The sequence below is a fragment of the Tursiops truncatus genome, chromosome Y (assembly GCF_011762595.2).
Source record: "Tursiops truncatus isolate mTurTru1 chromosome Y, mTurTru1.mat.Y, whole genome shotgun sequence".
Taxonomy (NCBI): Eukaryota; Metazoa; Chordata; class Mammalia; order Artiodactyla; family Delphinidae; genus Tursiops; species Tursiops truncatus.
In genome coordinates, this window is record NC_133428.1 from 3,885,820 (window position 1) to 3,908,392 (window position 22,573).

Sequence of the window (22,573 nt, forward strand, 5' to 3'; positions counted from 1 at the left end):
TCTGTTTGCTAGTATTTTGTTGAGGATTTTTGCATCTACGTTCATCAGTGATATTGGCCTGTAGTTTTCTTTCTTTGTGCCATCCTTGTCCGGTTTTGATATCAGGTGATGGTGGCCTCGTAGAATGAGTTTGGGAGTGTTCCTCCCTCTGCTATATTTTGGAAGAGTTTGAGAAGGAAAGGTGTTAGCTGTTCTCTAAATGTTTGATAGAATTCGCCTGTGAAGCCATCTGGTCCTGGGCTTTTGTTTGTTGGAAGATTTTTAATCACAGTTTCAATTTCAGTGCTTGTGATTGGTCTGTTCATATTTTCTATTTCTTCCTGATTCAATCTTGGCAGGCTGTGCATTTCTAAGAATTTGTCCATTTCTTCCAGGTTGTCCATTTTATTGGCATAGAGTTGCTTGTAGTAATCTCTCATGATCTTTTGTATTTCTGCAGTGTCAGTTGTTACTTCTCCTTTTTCATTTCTAATTCTAGTGATGTGAGTCTTCTCCCTTTTTTTCTTGATGAGTCTGGCTAATGGTTTATCAATTTTATCTTCTCAAAGAACCAGCTTTTAGTTTCATTGATCTTAGCTATCATTTCCTTCATTTATTTCGATCTCATTTTTATGATTTCTTTTCTTCTGCTAACTTTGGGGGCTTTTGTTCTTCTTTCTCTAATTGCTTTAGGTGCAAGGTTAGGTTGTTTATTCGAGATGTTTCCTGTTTCTTAAGGTGGGCTTGTATTGCTATAAACTTTCCTCTTAGAACTGCTTTTGCTGCATCCCATAGGATTTGGGTCGTCGTATCTCCATTGTCATTTGTTTCTAGGTATTTTTTGATTTCCTCTTTGATTTCTTCAGTGATCACTTCGTTATTAAGTAGTGTATTGTTTAGCCTCCATGTGTTTGCATTTGTTACAGATATTTTCCTGTAATTGATAGCTAGTCTGATAGCATTGTGGTCGGAAAAGATACTTGATACAATTTCAATTTTCTTAAATTTGCCAAGGCTTGATTTGTGACCCAAGATATGATCTATCCTGGAGAATGTTCCATGAGCACTTGAGAAAAAAGTGTATTCTGTTGTTTTTGGATGGAGTGTTCTATAAATATCAAGTCCATCTTGTTTAGTGTATCATTTAAAGCTTGTGTTTCCTTATTTATTTTCATTTTGGATCATCTGTCCATTGGTGAAAGTCCCCTACTGTGAATGTGTTACTGTTGATTTCCCCTTTAATGGCTGTTAGTAATTTCCTTATGTATTGAGGTGCTCCTATGTTGGATGCATAAATATTTACAATTTTTATATCTTTTTCTTGGATTGATCCCTTGATCATTATGTAGTGTCCTTCTTTGTCTCTTCTGATATGAGAATTACTACTCCAGCTTTCTTTTGGTTTCCATTTGCATGGGATATCTTTTTCCATCCCCCCACTTTCAGTCTGTATGTGTCTCTAGGTCTGAAGTGGGCCTCTTGTAGACAGCATATATATGGGTCTTGTTTTTGTATCCATTCAGCCAATCTGTGTCTTTTGGTGGGAGCATTTAGTCCATTTACATTTAAGGTAATTATCGATATGTATGTTCCTATTCCCATTTGCTAAATTGTTTTCGGTTCGTTATTGTAGGTCTTTTCCTTCTCTTGTGTTTTTTGCCTAGAGAAGTTTCTTTAGCATTTGTTGTAAAGCTGGTTTGGTGGTGCTGAACTTGCTCAGCTTTCGCTTGTCTGTAAAGGTTTTAATTTCTCTAACAAATCTGAATGAGATCCTTACTAGGTAGAGTAATCTTGGTTGCAGGCTTTTCTCCTTCATCACTTTGAATATGTCCTGCCAGTCCCTTCTGGCTTGCAGAATTTCTGCTGAAAGATCAGCTGTTTACCTTATGGGAATTCCCTTCTGTGTTATTTGTTGTTTTTCCCTTGCTGCTTTTAATATGTTTTCTTTGTATTTAATTTTTGACAGTTTGATTAATGTGTGTCTTGGCGTATTTCTCCTTGGATTTATCCTGTATGGGACTCTCTGTGCTTCCTAGACTTGATTAACTAACTATTTCCTTTCCCATAATAGGGAAGTTTTCAACTCTAATCTCTTCAAATATTTTCAGTCCCTTTCTTTTTCTCTTCTTCTTCTGGAACCTCTATAATTCGAACGTTGGTGCGTTTAATGTTGTCCCAGAAGTCTCTGAGACTGTCCTCTGTTCTTTTCATTCTTTTCTCTTTATTCTGTTCTGCAGTAGTTATTTCCACTATTTTATCTTCCAGGTCACTTATCTGTTCTTCTGCGGCAGTTATTCTGCTATTGATCCCATCTAGGGTATTTTAGTGTTGTTCATCAGTTTGTTTCATCTTTAGTTCTGCTAGGTCCTTGTTCAATGTTTCTTGCATTTTGTCTATTTTATTTCCAAGATTTTGGATCATCTTTACTATCATTATTCTGAATTCTTTTTCAGGTAGACTGCCTATTTCCTCTTCATTTGTTAGGTCTGGTGGGTTTTTACCTTCCTCCTTCATCTGCTGTGTGTTTTTCTGTCATCTCATTTTGCTTATCTTACTGTGTTTGGGGTCTCCTTTTTGCAGCCTGCAGGTTGGTAGTTCCCATTGTTTTTGGTGTCTGTCCCCAGTGGCTAAGGTTGGTTCAGTGGGTTGTGTAGGCTTTCTGGTGGATGAGGCTGGATCTTGTCTGTCTGGTGGGCAGGTCCACGTCTGGTGGTGTGTTATGGGGTTCCTGTGGACTTATGATTTTAGGCAGCCTCTCTGCTAATGGGTGGGGTTGTGTTCCTGTCTTGCTAGTTGTTTGGCATAGGATGTCCAGCACTGTAGCTTGCTGGTCGTTGAGTAAAGCTGGGTGCTGGCGTTGAGATGGAGATCTCTGGGAGTTTTTCGCCGTTTGATATTATGTGGAGCTGGGAGGTCTCTTGTGGACCAGTGTCCTGAAGTTGGCTCTCCCATGTCAGAGGCACAGCACTGACTCCTGGCTGCAGCACCAAGAGCCTATCATCCACACTGCAAAAGAGGAAAGGGGGAAAAAATCGTAAATCTTGCTCTCAAAGTCCACTTCCTCAATTTGGGATTCGTTGTCTATTCATGTATTCCACAGATGTCGAGTACATCAAGTTGATTGTGGAGCTTTAATCCGCTGCTTCTGAGGCTGCTGGGAGAGATTTCCCTTTCTCTTCTTTGTTTGCACAGCTCCCAGGGGCTCCGCTTTGGATTTGGCCCCGCCGCTGCGTGTAGGTCGCCGGAGGGCGTCTGTTCTTCACTCAGACTGGATGGGGTTAAGGAGCCAGTGATTCGGGGCCTCTGGCTCACTCAGGCCGGGGGGGCGGGGGGGGCACGGAGAGGCAGGCCTGCGGCGGCAGAGGCCGGCGAGACGTTGCAGCAGCGTGATGTGCGCCATGCGTTCTCCCGGGGGAGTTGTCCCTGGATCCCGGGACCCTGGCGGGCTGCACAGGCTCCCCGGAAGGGGGGTGTGGATAGTGACCTGTGCTCGCACACAGGCTTCTTGGTGGCGGCGGCAGCAGCAACCTTAGCGTCTCATGCCCGTCTCTGGGGTCTGCGCTTTTAGCCGCGGCCCACGCCCGTCTCTGGAGCTCGTTTAAGCAGCGCTCTTAATCCCCTCAAAGAGGGAAGAAAAAGTCTCTTGCCTCTTCGGCAGGTCCAGACTTTTCCCAGACTCTCTCCTGGCCAGCCGTGGCGCACTAACCCCCTGCAGGCTGTGTTCACGCGGCCAAGACCAGTCCTCTCCCTGCGCTCCGACTGAAGCCCGAGCCTCAGCTCCCAGCCCCACCCGCCCCAGCGGGTGAGCAGACAAGCCTCTCGGGCTGTTGAGTGCTGGCCGGCACCAATCCTCTATGCGGGAATGTCTCCACTTTGCCCCCCGCACCCATTTCTGGGCTCTCCTCCGCTGCTCCGAAGCTACCCCTCTGCAGTCTCTGCCCGCGAAGGGGCTCCTAGTGTGTGGAAACCTTTTCTCCTTCATGGCTCCCTCCCACTGGTGCAGGTCCCGTCCCTATTCTTTTGTCTCTGTTTATTCTTTTTTCTTTTGCCCTATCCAGGTACGTGGGAAATTTCTTGCCTTTTTGGGAGGTCTTCTGCCAGCGTTCAGTAGGTGTTCTGTAGGAGTTGTTCCACGTGTAGATGTATTTCTGGTGTATCTGTGGGGAGGAAGGTGATCTCCGCGTCTTACTGTTCTGCCGTCTTCCCCTCGTCCAAGACGTTGGATTTTCACTCTTTCTCCTCCCCTTTCACCTGGAAATCCCCAATCTCTGAACATTCAGAGATTGTGTGTATGTGAGTGAATATGGGTGTGTAAATGTTAGATGGATGGATGGAAGGGAGGAAAGACAGATGATAGAAAAGAAAGAAAGAGATACAGAAAAATGATGGTTAAATGGAAATATATATGAAAAAAGTTGAGATGGATGGATGACAAGATACACGAATGATATAGACGATAATACAAGATACTTAAAAGAGGTATAAACTTCTTTCCTTCTCTCTACATACATCCACAAACAAGCATAGATTTACACACATCTGTACAAACACACACTTTCTTATTGTTACCTCATTAAATAAGAGTTACCTCATTTAATTAAATAAGATGGAGTCAAAGTCTGTATGCATTTGAAATACCTTTAGATTGTACTTTGTTACTTTCTGTAATGCAGCATTCAGCATCCATCATCCATTTATTTAAAGACCTCTGTTCTTGCATCATTACTACCTTCATACCTTTGGAGCCTGGCAACCTTCAGGAAGTCTAGGAGCAAATGCTGCAGTAGGTGACTGGGCCTGGCTGCAGCCCTGGGAAGATGTGAGGACCTGATCCAGGAATCGAGGGGTTGCCACCAGGGACTGTAAGAGGAAAGGGGAAAAAAGAAAAGTAACTGGAAAGATCCCTAGCAAAGCAGGGTCTCTTACATAATCTCTCTTGATAAATGCATTGTTTGAGGATTTCTTTTTAAATAGCATATAGTAGAAATTTTCTTTTTGGCATTTTCCTAATAATTTTGCTTTAGGGAACTGTTAACTCTGAGAGTCTTCTGTTTGCAAGCCTGTCTTCCTCCTCCACCCAGGGAGCAAGCTGTAATACTTGGCAGAAAATGGTAAAATAATCACCTGGAGGCTAAACATTATGCTACTAAATAACCAATGGATCACTGCAGAAATCCAAGAGGAAATCAGAAAATACCTAGAGACAAATGACAACGAAAACACGAAGATCCAAAACCTACTGGATGCAGCACAAAACCTATGGGAGACAGTAAAAGCTGATCTAAGAGGAAAGTTTACAACAATAGTCCCACCTCAGGAACCAAGAAACATCTGAAACAACCTAAACCTAAAGGAACTAGAGAAAGAACAAACGAAACCCAAACTTAATAGAAGGAAAGAAATCATAAAGATCAGAGCAGAAATAGACATGAAGAAAACAATAGAAAAGATCAATGAAACCAAAACCTGGTTCTTGGAAAAGATAAACAAATAAAATTGATAAATCTTTAGCCAGACTCATCAAGAAAAAAAGGGAGAGGCCTCAAATCAACAAAATTAGACATGAAAAACAAGTTACCACAGACACCAGCACAGAAATATAAAGTCTCATAAGGGACTACTACAAGAAACTATATGCCAGTGAAATGGACAACCTAGAAGAAATGGACAAATTCTTAGAAAGGTACAACCTTCCACGACTAAGCCAGGACGAAATAGAAAATATGAACAGACCAATCACAAGTACTGAAATTGAAACTACGATTTAAAAACTCCCAACAAACAAAAGTCCAGGATCAGATGGCTTCACAGGCAAATTCTATCAAATATTTAGAGAAGAGTTAACATCTATCCTTCTGAAACTCTTCCCAAAAATTACAGAGGAAGGAACACTCCCAAGCTCATTCTACGAGGTTACTATCACCCTGATACCAAAACCAGACAAAGATGACGGCACACAAAAAAGAAAATCACAGGCCAATATCACTGAACACAGACACAAAAATCCTCAACAAAATACTAGCAAACCGAGAGACAATAGAGGAAGATGGCAGAAGAGTAAGATGCGGATATCACCTTCCTCCCCACAGATACACCAGAAATACATCTATACGTGGAACAACTCATACAGAACACCTACTGAATGGTGGAAGAAGACCTCAGACCTCCCAAAAGGCAAGAAACCCCCCATGTACTTGGGTAGGGCAAAAGAAAAAAGAATAAACAGAGAAAAAAGAACAGGGACGGTACCTGCACCAGTGGGAGGGAGCTGTGAAGGAGGAAAGGTTTCCACACACTGGAAGCCCCTTCGCGGGCGGAGACTGCGGGTGGCAGAGCAGGGGAGCTTCTGGGCTGCGGAGGAGAGCGCAACAACATGGGTACAGAGGGCAAAGCAGGGAGATTCCCGCACCAGAGGATCGGTGCCGACTGGCACTCACCAGCCGGAGAGGCTTGTCTGCTCACCCGCAGGGGTGGGCGGGGCTGGGAGCTGAGGCTTGGGCTTCGGTGGAAGCGCAGGGAGAGGACTGGGGTTGGCGGCGTGAACACAGCCTGCAGGGGGTTAGTGCACCGCGGCTAGCCAGGAGGGAGTCCAGGGAAAGTCTGGAGATAACAAAGAGGCAAGAGACCTTTTCTTCCCTCTTTGTTTCTTGTTGCAGGAGGAGAGGGGATTAAGAGCGCTGCTTAAAGAAGCTCCAGAGACGGGCGTGAGACGCTAAGGCTGCTGCTGCCGCCACCAAGAAGCCTGTGTGCGAGCACAGGCCACTCTCCACACCCTCTTCCGAGAGACTGTGCAGCCCGCCACTGCCAGGGTCCCGGGATCCAGGGACAACTTCCCTGGGAGAACGCACGGCGGGCCTCAGGCTGGTGCAAAGTCATGCCGGCCTCTGCCACTGCAGGCTTGCCCCACACTCCGTGCCCCTCCCTCCCCCCGGCCTGAGTGAGCTGGAGCCCCCGAATCAGCAGCTCCTTTAACCCCCTCCTGTCTGAGCGAAGAACAGATGCCCTCCGGCGACCTACACGCAGAGGCGTGGCCAAATCCAAAGCTGAACCCCAGGAGCTGTGAGAACAAAGAAGAGAAAGGGAAATCTCTCCCAGCAGCCTCAGAAGCAGCGGATTAAAGCTCCACAATCAACTTGATGTACCTGCATCTGTGGAATACATGAATAGACAACGAATCATCCCAAATTGAGGAGGTGGACTTTGAGAGCAAGATTTATTATTTTTTCCTCTTTTTGTGAGTGTGTATGCTTCTGTGTGAGAGTTTGTCTGTATAGCTTTGCTTCCATCATTTGTCCTAGGGTTTCTCTCCGTCCGTTTTTTTGTTTTAATTTTTTGCTTAAAAATTATTTTTTATTTTAATAACTATTATATTTTATCTTTATTTTATTTTACTTCATCTTTCCTTCCTTCCTCCCTTTCTTTTCTTTCTTTCTATTTCTACTAATTCTTTCTTTCTACTTTTTCTCCCTTATACTCTGAGCCATGTGGATGAAAGGCTCTTGGTGCTGCAGCCAGGAGTCAGTGCTGTGCCTCTGACATGGGAGAGCCAACTTCAGGACGCTGGTCCACAAGAGACCTCCCAGCTCCACACAATATCAACCGGCGAAAATCTCCCAGAGATCTCCATCTCAACACCAGCACCCAGCTTCACTCAATGACCAGCAAGCTACAGTGCTGGACATCCTATGCCAAACAACTAGCAGGACAGGAACACAACCCCACCCATTAGCAGAGAGGCTGTCTAAAATCATAAGTCCCCAGACACCCCAAAACACACAACCAGACGTGGACCTGCCCACCAGAGAGACAAGATCCAGCCTCATCCACCAGAACACAGGCACTAGTCCCCTCCACCAGGAAGCCTCCAAAACCCACTGAACCAAACTTAGCCACTGGGGACAGAATCAAAAACAACGGGAACTACGAACCTGCAGCCTGCGAAAAGGAAACCCCAAACACAGTAAGTTAAGCAAAATGAGAAGACAGACAGAAAACACACAGCAGATGAAGAAGCAAGATAAAAACCCACCAGACCTAACAAATGAAGAGGAAATGGGCAGTCTACCTGAAAAAGAATTCAGAATTATGACAGTAAAGATGATCCAAAATCTTGGAAATAGAATAGAGAAAATGCAAGAAACATTTACCAAGGACCTAGAAGAAATAAAGATGAAACAAGCAATGATGAACAACACAATAAATGTAATGAAAAATACTCTAGATGGAATCAGTAGCAGAATAACTGAGGCAGAAGAACAGATAAGTGACCTGGAATATAAAATAGTGGAAATAACTACTGCAGAGCAGAATAAAAAAAAAGAATGAAAAGAACTGAGGACAGTCTCAGAGACCTCTGGGACAACATTAAACGCACCAACATTCGAATTATAGGGGTCCCAGAAGAAGAGAAAAAGAAAGGGACTGAGAAAATATTTGAAGTGATTATAGTTGAAAACTTCCCTAATATGGGAAAGGAAATAGTTAATGAAGTCCAGGAAGCACAGAGAGTCCGATCAAGATAAATCCAATATGCCAAGACACATGTTAATCAAACTGTCAAGAACTAAATACAAAGAAAGCATATTAAAAGCAGCAAGAGAAAAACAACAAATGACACACAAGGGAATCCCCATAAGGTTAACAGCTGATCTTTCAGCAGAAACTCTGCAAGCCAGAAAGGACTGGCAGGACATATTTAAAGTGATGAAGGAGAAAAACCTACAACCAAGATTACTCTACCCAGCAAGGATCTCATTCAGATTTGATGGAGAAATTAAAACCTTTACAGACAAGCAAAAGCTGAGAGAGTTCAGCACCACCAAACCAGCTTTACAACAAATGCTAAAGGAACTTCTCTAGGCAAGAAACACAAGAGAAGGAAAAGACCTACAATAACAAACCCAAAACAATTTAGAAAATGGAAATAGGAACATACATATCAATAATTACCTTAAATGTAAATGGACTAAATTCTCCCACCAAAAGACACAGACTGGCTGAATGGATAGAAAAACAAGATCCATATATATGCTGTCTACAAGAGACCCACTTCAGACCTAGAGACACATACAGACTGAAAGTAAGGGGATGGAAAAGATATTTGACGGAAATGGAAACCAAACGAATGCTTGAGTAGCAATTCTCATATCAGACAAAATAGACTTTAAAATAAAGACTATTAGAAGAGACAAAGAAGGACAATACATAATAATCAAGAGATCTATCCAAGAAGAAGATATAACAATTGTAAATATTTATGCACCCAACATAGGAGCACATCAGTACATAAGAAAAATACTAACAGCCATAAAAGGGGATATCAACAGTAACACATACATAGTAGGGGACATTAACACCCCACTTTCACCAATGGACAAATCATCCAAAATGAAAATAAATAAGGAAACACAAGCTTTAAAAGATACATTAAACAAGATGGACTTAAATTGCTATTTATAGGACATTCCATCCAAAAACAATAGAATACACATTTTTCTCAAGTGCTCATGGAACATTCTCCAGGACAGATCATATCTTGGGTCACCAATCAATCCTTGGTAAATTTAAGAAAATTGAAATTGTATCAAGTATCTTTCCCGACCACAACGCTATGAGACTAGATATCAATTACAGGAAAAGATCTGTAAAAAATACAATGCATGGAGGCTAAACAATACACTACATAATAACGAAGTGATCACTGAAGAAATAAAGAGGAAATCAAAAAAAAACCCTAGAAACAAATGACTATGATGACCCAAAACCTATGGGATGCAGCAAAAGCAGTTCTAAGAGGGAAGTTTATAGCAATACAATCCTACCTTAAGAAACAAGAAACATCTCGAATAAAATACCCAACCTTGCACCTTAAGCAATTAGAGAAAGAAGAACAACAACAACAAAAAAACCCAAGTTAGCAGAAGGAAACAAATCATAAAAACCAGATCAGAAATAAATGAAAAAGAAATGAAGGAAATGATAGCAACGATCAATAAAACTAAAAGCTGGTCCTTTGAGAAGATACACAAAATTGATAAACCATTAGCCAGACACATGAAGAAAAAAAGGGAGAAAACGCAAATCAATAGAACTAGAAATGAAAAAGAAGAAGTAACAACTGACACTGCAGAAATACAAAAGATCATGAGAGATTACTACAAACAACTCTATGCCAATAAAATGGACAACCTGGAAGAAATGGACAAATTCTTAGAAATGCACAACCTGCCACGACTGAATCAGGAAGAAATAGAAAATATGAACAGACCAATCACAAGCACTGAAATTGAAACTGTGATTAAAAATCTTCCAACAGGGCTTCCCTGGTGGCGCAGTGGTTGAGTGTCCGCCTGCCGATGCAGGGGACATGGGTTCGTGCCCTGGTCTGGGAAGATGCCACATGCCGCAGCAGCTAGGCCTGTGAGCCATGGCCGCTGAGACTGCGCATCTGGAGCCTTTGCTCCACAACAGGAGAGGCCACAACAGTGAGAGGCCTGCGTACCACAAAAAAAAAAAAAATCTTCCAACAAACAAAAGCCCAGGACCAGATGGCTTCACAGGTGAATTCTATCAAACATTTAGAGAAGAGCTAATACCTCTCCTTCTCAAACTCTTCCAAAATATAGCAGAGGGAGGAACACTTCCAAACTCATTCTATGAGGCCACCACCACCTTCATACCAAAATCAGACAAGGATGGCACAAAGAAAGAAAACTACAGGCCAATATCACTGATGAACGTAGATGCAAAATTCCTCAACAAAATACTAGCAAACAGAATCCAACAGCACATTAAAAGGATCATACACCATGATCAAGTGGGGTTTATTCCCGGAATGCAAGGATTCTTCAATATTTGCAAATCAATCAATATGATACACCATATTAACAAATTGAAGGGGAAAAACCATATGTTCATCTCAATAGATGCAGAGAAAGCTTTCAACAAAATTCAACACCCATTTATGATAAAAACCCTGCAGAAAGTAGGCATAGAGGGAACTTCCCTCAACATAATAAAGTCCATATATGACAAACCCACAGCCAACATCATCCTCCATGGTGAAAAACTGAAAGCATTCCCACTAAGATCAGGAACAAGACAAGGTTGCCCACTCTCACCACTCTTATTCAACGTAGTTCTGGAAGTTTTAGCCACAGCAATCAGAGAAGAAAAGGAAATAAAAGGAATCCAAATTGGAAAAACAGAAGTAAAGCTGTCACTGTTTGCAGATGACATGATACACATAGAGAATCCTAAATATGCTACCAGAAAACTACTAGAGCTAATCAATGAATTTGGTAAAGTAGCAGGATACAAAATTAATGCACAGAAATCTCTGGCATTCCTATACACTAATGATGAAAAATCTGAAAGTGAAATCAAGAAAACACTCCCATTTACTATTGCAACAAAAAGAATAAAATATCTAGGAATAAACCTACCTGAGGAGACAAAAGACCTGTATGCAGAAAATTATAAGACACTGATGAAAGAAATTAAAGATGATACAAATAGATGGAGAGATGTACTGTGTTCTTGGATTGGAAGAATCAACATTGTGAAAATGACTCTACTACTCAAAGCAATCTACAGATTCAATGCAATCCCTGACAAACTACCACTGGCATTTTTCACAGAACTAGAACAAAACATTTCACAATTTGTATGGAAACACAAAAGACCACGAATAGCCAAAGCAATCTTGAGAATGAAAAACGGAGCTGGAGGAATCAGACTCCCTGACTTCAGACTATACTACAAAGCTACAGTAATCAAGACAGTATGGTACTGGCACAAAAACAGAAAGATAGATCAATGGAACAGGATAGAAAGCCCAGAGATGTACCTATGCAGATATAGTCACCTTATTTTTGATAAAGGAGGCAAGAATATACAATTCTTGAGAAAAGACAGCCTCTTCAATAAGTGGTGCTGGGAAAACTGGACAGGTACATGTAAAAGTATGAGATTAGATCACTCCCTAACACCATACACAAAAATAAGCTCAAAATGATTAAAGACCTAAATGTAAGGCCAGAAACTATCAAACTCTTAGAGGAAAACATAGGCAGAACACTCTATGACATAAATCACAGCAAGATCCTTTTTGACCCACCTCCTGGAGAAATGGAAATAAAAACAAAAATAAACAAATGGGACCTAATGAAACTGCAAAGCTTTTGCACAGCAAAGGAAACCATAAACAAGACCAAAACACAACCCTCAGAATGGGAGAAAATATTTGCAAATGAAGCAACTGACAAAGGATTAATCTCCAAAATTTATAAGCAGCTCATGCAGCTCAATAACAAAAAAACAACCCAATCCAAAATGGGCAGAAGATCTGAATAGACATTTCTCCAAAGAAGATATATAGGCTGCCAACAAACACATGAAAGAATGCTCAACATCATTAATCATTAGAGAAATGTAAATCAAAACTACCATGAGGTATCATCTCACACCAGTCAGAATGGCCATCATCAAAAAATCTAGAAACAATAAATGCTGGAGAGAGTGTGGAGAAAAGGGAACACTCTTGCACTGCTGGTGGGAATGTGAATTGGTACAGCCGCTATGGAGAACATTATGGAGGTTCCTTAAAAAACTACAAATAGAGCTACCATATGACCCAGCAATCCCACTACTGGGCATATACCCTGAGAAAACCATAATTCAAAAAGAGTCATGTACGAAAATGTTCATTGCAGCTCTATTTACAATAGCCAGGAGATGAAAACAACCTAAGTGTCCATCATTGGATAAATGGATAAAGAAGATGTGGCACATATATACAATGGAATATTACTCAGCCATAAAAAGAAACGAAATTGAGCTGTTTGTAATGAGGTGGATAGACCTAGAGTCTGTCATACAGAGTGAAGTAAGTCAGAAAGAGAAAAACAAATACCGCATGCTAACACATATAATATGGAATTTAAGGGAAAAAATGTCATGAAGAACCTAGGGGTACGACAGGAATAAAAACACAGACCTAGTAGAGAATGGACTTGAGGATATGGGGAGGGGAAAGGGTAAGCTGTGACAAAGCGAGAGAGAGGCACGGACATATATACATTACCAAACGTAAGGTAGCTAGCTAGTGGGAAGCAGCCCCATAGCACAAGGAGATCAGCTCAGTGCTTTGTGACCGCCTGGAGGGGTGGGATAGGGAGGGTGGGAGGGAGGGAGACGCAAGAGGGAAGAGATATGGGAACATATGTATATGTATAACTGATTCACTTTGTTAGAAAGCAGAAACTAACACACCATTGTAAAAATAAATAAATAAATAAACCATTTCTCTATCAAGAAAAAAAAAACAAACCCCTGTCAGGGAGCTTGGGCTTTTTTTAGGGCATGAGCCACCTGTCTCCTTTCATGGTTTTGCAATAAACATTTCTCTGCTCAAGAAATAAATAAATAAATAAATACTAGCAAACCAAATCCAGCAATACATTAAAAGGATTATACACCATGATCAAGTGGGTTTATCCCAGGGATGCAGAGATTTTTCAGTCTGCAAGTCAATCAGTGTGATACATCACAATAACAAAATGAAGAATAAAAATCATATGATCATCTCCACAGATGCAGAGAAAGCTTTTGACAAAATTCAACACCCATTTATGATAAAAGCTCTCCAGAAAATGGGCATGGATGGAACCTACCTCAACATAATAAGGGCCATATAGGACTAACCCACAGCAAACATCATTCTCAAAGGTGAAACACTGAAAGCATTTGCTCTAAGATCAGGATCAAGACAAGTATGTCCCGTCTCACCACTATTATTCAACATAGTTTTGGAACTCCTAGCCATGGCAATTAGAGGAGAAAAAGAAAATTCAAACTGGAAAAGAAGTAAAACTGTCACTGTTTGCAGATGACATGATACTACACATAGAAAATCCTAAAGGTGCTACCAGAAAACTACTCGAGCTCATCAATGAATTTGGTAAAGTTGCAAGACAAAATTAATACACAGGAATCTCTTGTATTTCTATCCCGAACAATGGAAGATCAGGAAAAAAATTAAGGAAACAATCCCATTTACCATCAAATCAAAAAGAATAAAATACCTAGGAATAAAGCTACCTAAGGAGGCAAAAGACCTGTATTCTGAAAACTGTAAGACGGTGATGAAAGAAATCGAAGATGACACTAACAGATGGAAAGATATATCATGTCCCTGAATTGGAAGACACAATATTGTCAAAATGACTATACTACCCAAGGCAATCTACAGATTCAATGGAATCCCTATCAAATTGCCAGTGGCATTTTTTTTGTTTGTTTTTTGTTTACAGAACTAGAACAAAAAGTTTTACAGTTTGTATGGAAACACAAAAGACCCCAAATAGCCAAAGCAATCTTGAGAAAAAAAAAAAAAGGAGCTTGAGGAATCAGGCTCCCTGCCTTCAGACTATACTACAAAGCCACAGTAATCAAGACTGTATGGTACTGGCACAAAAACAGAAATATAGATCAATGGAACAGGATAGGAAGTCCAGAGATAAACCCATGCACATATGATCAGTTAATCTATGACAAAGGAGACAAGAATATACAATGGAGAAAAGACAGTCTCTTCAACAAGGGGTGCTGGGAAAACTGGACAGCTACATGTAAAAGAAATTAGAACATTCTCTAACACCATGTACAAAAATAAACTCAAAATGTATCAAAGACCTAAATGTAAGACCAGAGACTATAGAACTTTTAGAGGAAAACATAGAACACATTTTGACATAAACTGCAGTAATATCTTTTTGGATCCACTTCCTAGAGTAATGAAAATAAAAACAAAAATAAACAAATGGGACCTAATTAAACTTAAAAGCTTTTGCACAGCAAAGGAAACCATCAACAAAATGCAAAGACAACACACAGAATGGGAGAAAATATTTGCAAACAATACAACTGACAGGATTAATCTACAAAATCAATAATACTCCATTCAAAAATTAATTTAAAAAATGTTAGTAAGCATCAAAAAAAATGGTACATATACACAATAGAATACTACTCAGCCATAAAAAAGAATGAAGTAATGCCATTTGCAGCAACATGGTTGGACCTAGAGATTATCATACTAAGTGAAGTAAGTCAGAGAAAGACAAAACATCGTATGATATCACTTGTATGTGGAATCTTAAAAAAATGAACTTGTTTACAAAACAGAAACAGATTCACAGACATAGAAGACAAACTTATGGTTACCAAACGGAAAAGGTGGGGAGAAGGATAAATTAGGAGTTTGTGATTAACATATACACACTACTATATATAAAATAAACAAGAAGGACCTACTGTATATAGCACAGGGAACTATACTCAATATTTTGTAATAAACTAAATGGGGAAAGAATCTGAAAAAGAAATGATATATATATACCTGAATCACTTTGCTGTACAACTGAAACTAACACATTATTAGTCAACTATATTCCAATATAAAATAAATTTTTTTAATAAATAATTAACAAGTATGAAAATTTGTCCTATAGGGAATTCACAGCCCTCAAATTTGTGTTCCTTATTGTGGTTTATCAATTCTTTCTCAATTCACCTCTTAATGCATAAGATGTACTGTACAAGTACCACCTCTAAATAGTTTCCTTGTCCAATCTCTTCTTTACCTCTCTAGGCCTTTATGAAAGTTCCATTTATTCTGTCCTTGCACATTTAGTTTAACAACATTATGTAAGATTTATTGTTCATTACCTTTTGAAACACTCATATTCCCCTACATTCCATCACTTTTAGACTCTTTTGTCAGTGAACATCCTCAAGAGATTTAAACAGTTAGGATAATTGAGTTGGTCCATGTTCAAAGTACTAGGTTGCACTGTTTTCTTTCACCTTCAAGGAAAAAAGTATCAAGGTTCCTGTATAATGCTAGCTATTGAACTTTCACGATTTTTTTAAAACATCTTTATTGGAATATAATTGCTTTACATTGTTGTGTTAGTTGCTGCTGTACAACAAACTGAATCAACTATACGTATACATATATCCCCATATCCCCTCCCTCTTGCATCTCTCTCCCACCCTCCCTATCCCACCCCTCCAGGTGGTCACAAAGCACTGAGCTGATCTTCTTGTGCTATCCGGCTGCTTCCCACTAGCTGTCTGTTTTACATTTGGTAGTGTGTATATGTCCATGCCACTCTCACTTCGTCCCAGCTTACCCTTCCCCCTCCCCATGTCCTCAAGTCCATTCTCTACATCTGTATCTTTATTCCTGTCCTTCCCCTACATTCTTCAGAAGCTTTTTTTTCCTTTAGATTCCATATATATGCATTAGCATACAGTATTTTTCTCTTTGTGACTTACTTCACTCTGTATGACAGACTCTAGGTCCATCCACCTCACTACAAATATCTCAATTTAGTTCCTTAGCATGGCTGAGTAGTATTCCATTGTATATATGTACCACATCTTCTTTATCCATTCATCTGTCGATGGACATTTAGGTTGCTTCCATGTCCTGGCTGTTGTAAATAGTGCTGCAATGAACATTGGGCTACCTGTGTCTTTCTGAATTATGGTTTTCTCAGGGTATGTGCCCAGTAGTGGGATTGCTGGGTCACATGGCAGCTGTATCTTTAGTTTTTTAAGGAACCTCCATACGGTTCTCCATAGTGGCTGTATCAATTTACATTCCCACCAACAGTGCAAGAGGGTTCCCTTTTCTCCACACCCTCTCCAGCATTTATTGTTGGTAGATTTTTCTTTTTTTTTTTTCTTTTGTAGATTTTTTGATGATGGCCATTCTGACTGGTGTGAGGTGATACCTCACTGTAGTTTTGATTTACATTTCTCTAATGATTAGTGATGTTGAGCATCCTTTCATGATTTCACCATTTTTTTAATGAATTTGAATCATAATCTGTCTCAGCTGATTCTCAACAGAACTCTAATATTTAATACTTTTAAGTGTTTTAGGTAGGTATGCTGCCATGATGATAGTCTTGGTAATCATAGTATTATTTCCCGAAATACATAGGTTTCAAAAAAAAAAACCTATGTTTTTCACCAAAAACATAGGATTTTGTGTTTGAGTGGTGTCCAGAAATTTTAGTGAGATATGTCAAGGCCTGAGAATTATTTTTCCTCCCTCTTTATTTGCCTAGATGGCTCGTTATTCCTTTTCACCCTGAAAACGCCTCTTGGAAATGGCTTTGCAGCGCTATTGGGGCCCCAAAATTATAGATTCTGTGCAGGAAAAGGCACTTCACTGCCAACTTTTTTTTTTTTTTTTTTTTTGCGGTACACGGGCCTCTCACTGTTGTGGCCTCTCCCGTTGCAGAGCATAGGCTCCGGATGCGCAGGATCAGCAGCCAAGTCTCACGGGCCCAGCCGCTCCGCGGCATGTGGGATCTTCCCGAACTGGGGCACGAACCCGCGTCCCCTGCATCGGCAGGGGGACTCTCAGCCACTGCGCCACCAGGGAAGCCCCACTGCCAACATTTTAATGCATTGCTGTGAGGTCTGCGAATGTGAGGCATGGACTGTTTCCCTTCACTTACTCAGGTAGAGCGGACCATGCTGGCAAGGTCACCTTAGAGTCCAGTGATTCTGTCCTTACAGAGATCGGCCCACATTTCTGTGCATTAAGCTCTACTGTCACTATGCAAGTAGCGAAGTGATGCACTTCTACAATTTTGCAGTCCCATAGATTTTCACCACTATTGCAAATACTTGTCTATTTACCATCTCCTGTTCACGTCACTTAAATATCAAACTGTGTGATATATATCCAAAGTGAGGTTCATACTTCACGTCAGTTTTTAAAGAACACTTACACTTTTTATCCTAAAAACAACCTTGTATGGTTGGTGATTTTATCTGTGTAGTGATTGAGGAAACTGAGATCTAGTGATTTAACACCTTTACTAAATTGAAACATCCCAGAGGTGACAGGTAATTAAGACTTGAGAATGTATTCTGTGGTTTCCCATTGGACTAATTATTTCGTAAAGCCCATGTTTCAGGTTTGCGTGTTTGTTTTCACTATTCAAAATTGCTAGGGAATTGAAAAGAACACATTTTAAACCATTTAAGTATCTGACGTAAGGAAACAAATTGCTGTTGTGACTACAAAATAAACCAGAATCACCAAATTACGAGGAAAATCTACATACACATGTAAACATAAAGTTTATATTTATATATGTGTACACGTCTTCTTACATAAATGAAAGCTATGAGATTTCTGACTCACTCCACCAAAAATTTAATTTCAGTATGTTACGTTGCTCTGGGCTCTGCCACCTTCACATGGATAATGAATTATTGTGTGTGTAGTCCGTTAATTCCGTAATTTAGTGAAAGGTTTTAAAATATTCTCTCTCTACATCCTGATGACTTCCTCGTAAGTATTATTTTAGTTTCCTTAATTAAATGGCACGGTTTACTCTAGGTGAGCAGTGGGTCATAAGAATTAATATTAGTTGCCAGAAACTTCAGTGTGAGGAAGAACCATGCCCAAGCACAGGAAGGAAAATGGGAGAATGTAGGTTTGCTTGAGTGCGTAAATACACATTTTCCCCTCCATGTAACGCTGTGACAGACAGCAATTAATCAATCTTTGTATATCTACTGCTGATGAAAATAAGAAACTATCTGGAGCATAAGTAATATACAGTCATGCAGTCTCATTAATTTGGAAAGACCCAGAGTTCAGTATCAAATCACACACAGAAATGCTCCCTCAGGATGGGAGCAAATATCTGCAAATGAATCAATGGACAAAGGATTAATCTCCAAAATATATAAACAGCTCATGCAGCTCAATATCAAAAAACAAACAACCCAATCAAAAAATGGGCAGAAGACCTAAATAGACATGTCTCCAAAGAAGACATACAGATGGCCAAGAAGCACATGAAAAGCTGCTCAACATCACTAATTATTAGAGAAATGCAAATGAAAACTACAATGAGGTATCACCTCACACCAGTTAGAATGGACATCATCAGAAAATCTACAAACAACAAATGCTGGAGAGGGTGTGGAGAAAAGGGAACGCTCTTGCACTGTTGGTGGGAAAGTAAATTGATAAAGGCACTATGGAGAACATTATGGAGGTTCCTTAAACAACTAAAAATAGAATTACCATATGATCCAGCAATCCTACTACTGGGCATATACCCAGAGAAAACCATAATTCAAAAAGACACATGCACCCCAATGTTCACTGCAGCACTGTTTACAATAGCCAGGGCATGGAAGCAACCTAAATGTCAATTGATAGATGAATGGATCAAGAAGATGTGGCACATATATACAATGGAATATTATTCAGCCATAAAAAAGAACGAAATTGGGTGATTTGTAGAGACGAGGATGGACCTAGAGACTGTCATACAGAGTGAAGTAAGTCAGAAGGGGAAAAACAAATATCGTATATTAATGCATATATATGGAATCTAGAAAAAGTGGTACAGATGAACCAGTTTGCAAGGCAGAAATAGAGACTGAGACATAGAGAACAAACATATGGACACCAAGGGGGGAAAGGAGGGGGTGGGATAAATTGGGAGATTGGGATTGACATTATACACTACTGGGTATGAAATAGGTAACTAATGAGAGCATGCTGTATAGCACAGGGAACTCTACTTCACTTTGCCATATAGTAGAAACTAACACAACATTGTAAAACAGCTATACCTCAATTTTAGAAAAATGGCATTAAAAAAAAAGAAACGTTTTCTGTTCAATGCAGTTCAAAAAGATTATATGGAGTCTATACTTTGCCTAAAACTACCCTACCAACTACAAGATAAACCACTTGCATCTATCCTTCCAGACTCTGTAAGGATTAAAACAGTACATATTAACTCTTCAAGAAGGAATCACTGAAGTAAAGGTTAACAAAACGATACACAATATTTTTTAATAGAAAATCTTGTAAGTTTAGCTGAACATTGACCAACAGCCTACCTGTGTACTGTATCTTTAAACAAATAATCTAAAGGGTTCTTTGAAGTATAACTGAAGTTAACCAACCTGCACTGTTAAATGTTTGGCATCAAAATGGATTTTTCAAAATTATACATTAATTCAATAATGATAATAACCACGCATCCATTTGAATTTAAAAATATATCAAGAATCAGGGAAACTTAAGGTGAGGGAAATTATTAGAAATTATTTATTCTTTGACACTGGTCCTTAGGGTGGGAGTTGCTTTTTAACGTCTGTCCCAGCTATGAGTTCTGAGAGTTTTTGCAATGCTGGATTGAGACAAAAATCTGTGAAATTCAGGATCACTTGGGAAGAGTGTGATCAGATGGCTTCTTCCAGACCACTCTCACTCATCAGGGTAGATGTAAAATTAACACACACGTTGATTGTATAAAAATAATTTGCATTATAATCGATCAATGCCCATTTCGGGAAAGCGCACTATCCCCCTTAATGCTGGAATATTTGTTAAAATATAGTAATTCACTCACAATTGGTAAATGCTCATCTGAATTGATGCTTTTAACAACAGAGGGGGAAAAAACTAAATCCTACAAACATTTATGACGAAATCTCTTATGAAACTGGAATTCAAAGAAGCTCTCTTAACAAGGGATAGGGCATTATGAAAATCTGCAGAAAATGATGTTCATATGATGTTTAGGATGGGAAAAGTACCCTGATGTCTTCTGTTACCACCTCTATTCCACACTGTGCTGCCTAGGAAAAGGTATCATATGTCAGTGATGTGATAATAGAGAAAACCCACAGAAGCCTTCAGATAGCTGGTCAAATCAATATGAGCATTTTAATGGTGGTGTTAGATATAGTATCAACTTACAAACGTCAATTTCCTTTGCTGCAACAGTAATAATCACTGAGAAAATGTGGGATAAGCATATCATTGATGGTGTCAGCAACAATTTTGTTGGCATAAATATGTATAAGAGTCAAAGATGTCAGTTCTCTCCTATTTAACCCACTGATTCAGTTAAATTCAAATAAAACTGTGAAAAGCATGTTTTGTGGAATACAATAAGCTGTTTCTTAAATTTGTATAGAAAAAATAGTGGTGTGAGCAGCCAAGGAGCTCTTCAAGGCAGAAATGAAGGGGGGTGGTATGTCTTGTAAGATTTCATGCCTTGGGCTTCCCTGGTGGCGCAGTGGTTGGGAGTCCGCCTGCCGATGCAGGGGACACGGGTTCATGCCCCGGTCCGGGAAGATCGCGCAGGCTGCGGAGCGGCTGGGCCCGTGAGCCGATGGCCGCTGAGCCTGCGCGTCCGGAGCCTGTGCTCCGCGGCGGGAGGGGCCGCAACAGTGAGAGGCCCGCGTACCACAAAAAAAAAAAAAAAAAAAGAGAGATGGCATAGGAAAGAAGTAGGCAACCCATAATTCGTTTCCATTTCATCCTTCCTTACTCCTCAGTAAGCTGAAGTTAGAGAGTGTTGCTACAGCAAACACGTGCGTGTCAAGAAGTGAAATAAACTCCACTGAGTAATATACAGTGGCTCCGCTGTTCTCATAACGACGTCTTAGGGTACCTCCCAAAAAATCTGAATTGTGTAATTCCAGTGACTCTCAATACAAGCTAAATACTCTGATATTCAAATTTAAAACTAGCATGGCACAATATAAAAGTAAAAGTATACCAATGACTATTTTATTTCTTTAATTAGAACATTAAATAACAGAATTTTTAAAGCTATGGCAAGTTGAGAGAGGATGGAAAAAAATTTATATTTTAGTACTGTTAACAGTGAGAAAAGGACTGTCAAATTTTTCCTGGAAAAGATCAAATAGTATTTCCAGCTTTGAGTCATAAAGATCATGTTGCAATTAACTCTCATTGCAGCACAAAAGCAGCCAATACAGAAATGAATGGGTGCCGTAAACAAAACAAAGCGACAACCTACAAAATGGGAGAAAATATTTGCAAACAATGCAACAGATGAGGGATTAATTTCCAAAAACAAAAACCTAATTGAAAAATGGGTAGAAGACCTAAATAGATATTTCTCCAAAGAAGACATACAGATGGCCAAGAGGCACATGAAAAGATGCTCAACATCAATAACTGTTAGAGAAATGCAACTCAAAACTACAATGAGATACAACCTCGCACGACTCAGAATGGCCATCATTAAAAACTCTACAAAGAACAAATGCTGGAGAGGTGAGGAGAAAAGGGAACCTCCTACACTGTTGGTGGAAAAGTAAATTGGTGCAGCCACTATGGAGAATAGTATGGAGGTTCCTTAAAAAACTAAAAATAGAGTTACCATATGATCCAGCAATCCCACTCCTGAGCATTTATCCACAGAAAAGCATGGTCTGAAAGGATACATGCACCCCAACGTTCATAGCAGCACTATTCACAATAGCCAAGATACGAAAGCAACCTAAATGTCCATTAACAGATGAATGGATAAAGAAGGTGTGGTACATATATACAATGGACTATTACCCAGCCATTACAAAAAATGAAATAATGTCATTTGCAGCAACATGGATGGACCTAGAGATTATCATACAAAGTGAAGTAAGCCAGACAAAGACAAATATCATGATTCGGAATATATGTGGAATCTAAAATATGACACAAGTGAATTTACCT

General features: G+C 39.9%; 1 long non-coding RNA gene across 1 annotated transcript in view; it reads right to left on the minus strand.

The window, feature by feature from the left end:
• Positions 1–22,573, minus strand: part of LOC117310552 (uncharacterized) — an 82,598-nt gene that overhangs the window by 7,711 nt on the left and 52,314 nt on the right. The window contains exon 2 of the long non-coding RNA XR_004524703.2: positions 4,717–4,839. This is a non-coding gene — a long non-coding RNA (uncharacterized lncRNA). The remainder of the gene's footprint in view (positions 1–4,716; positions 4,840–22,573) is intronic.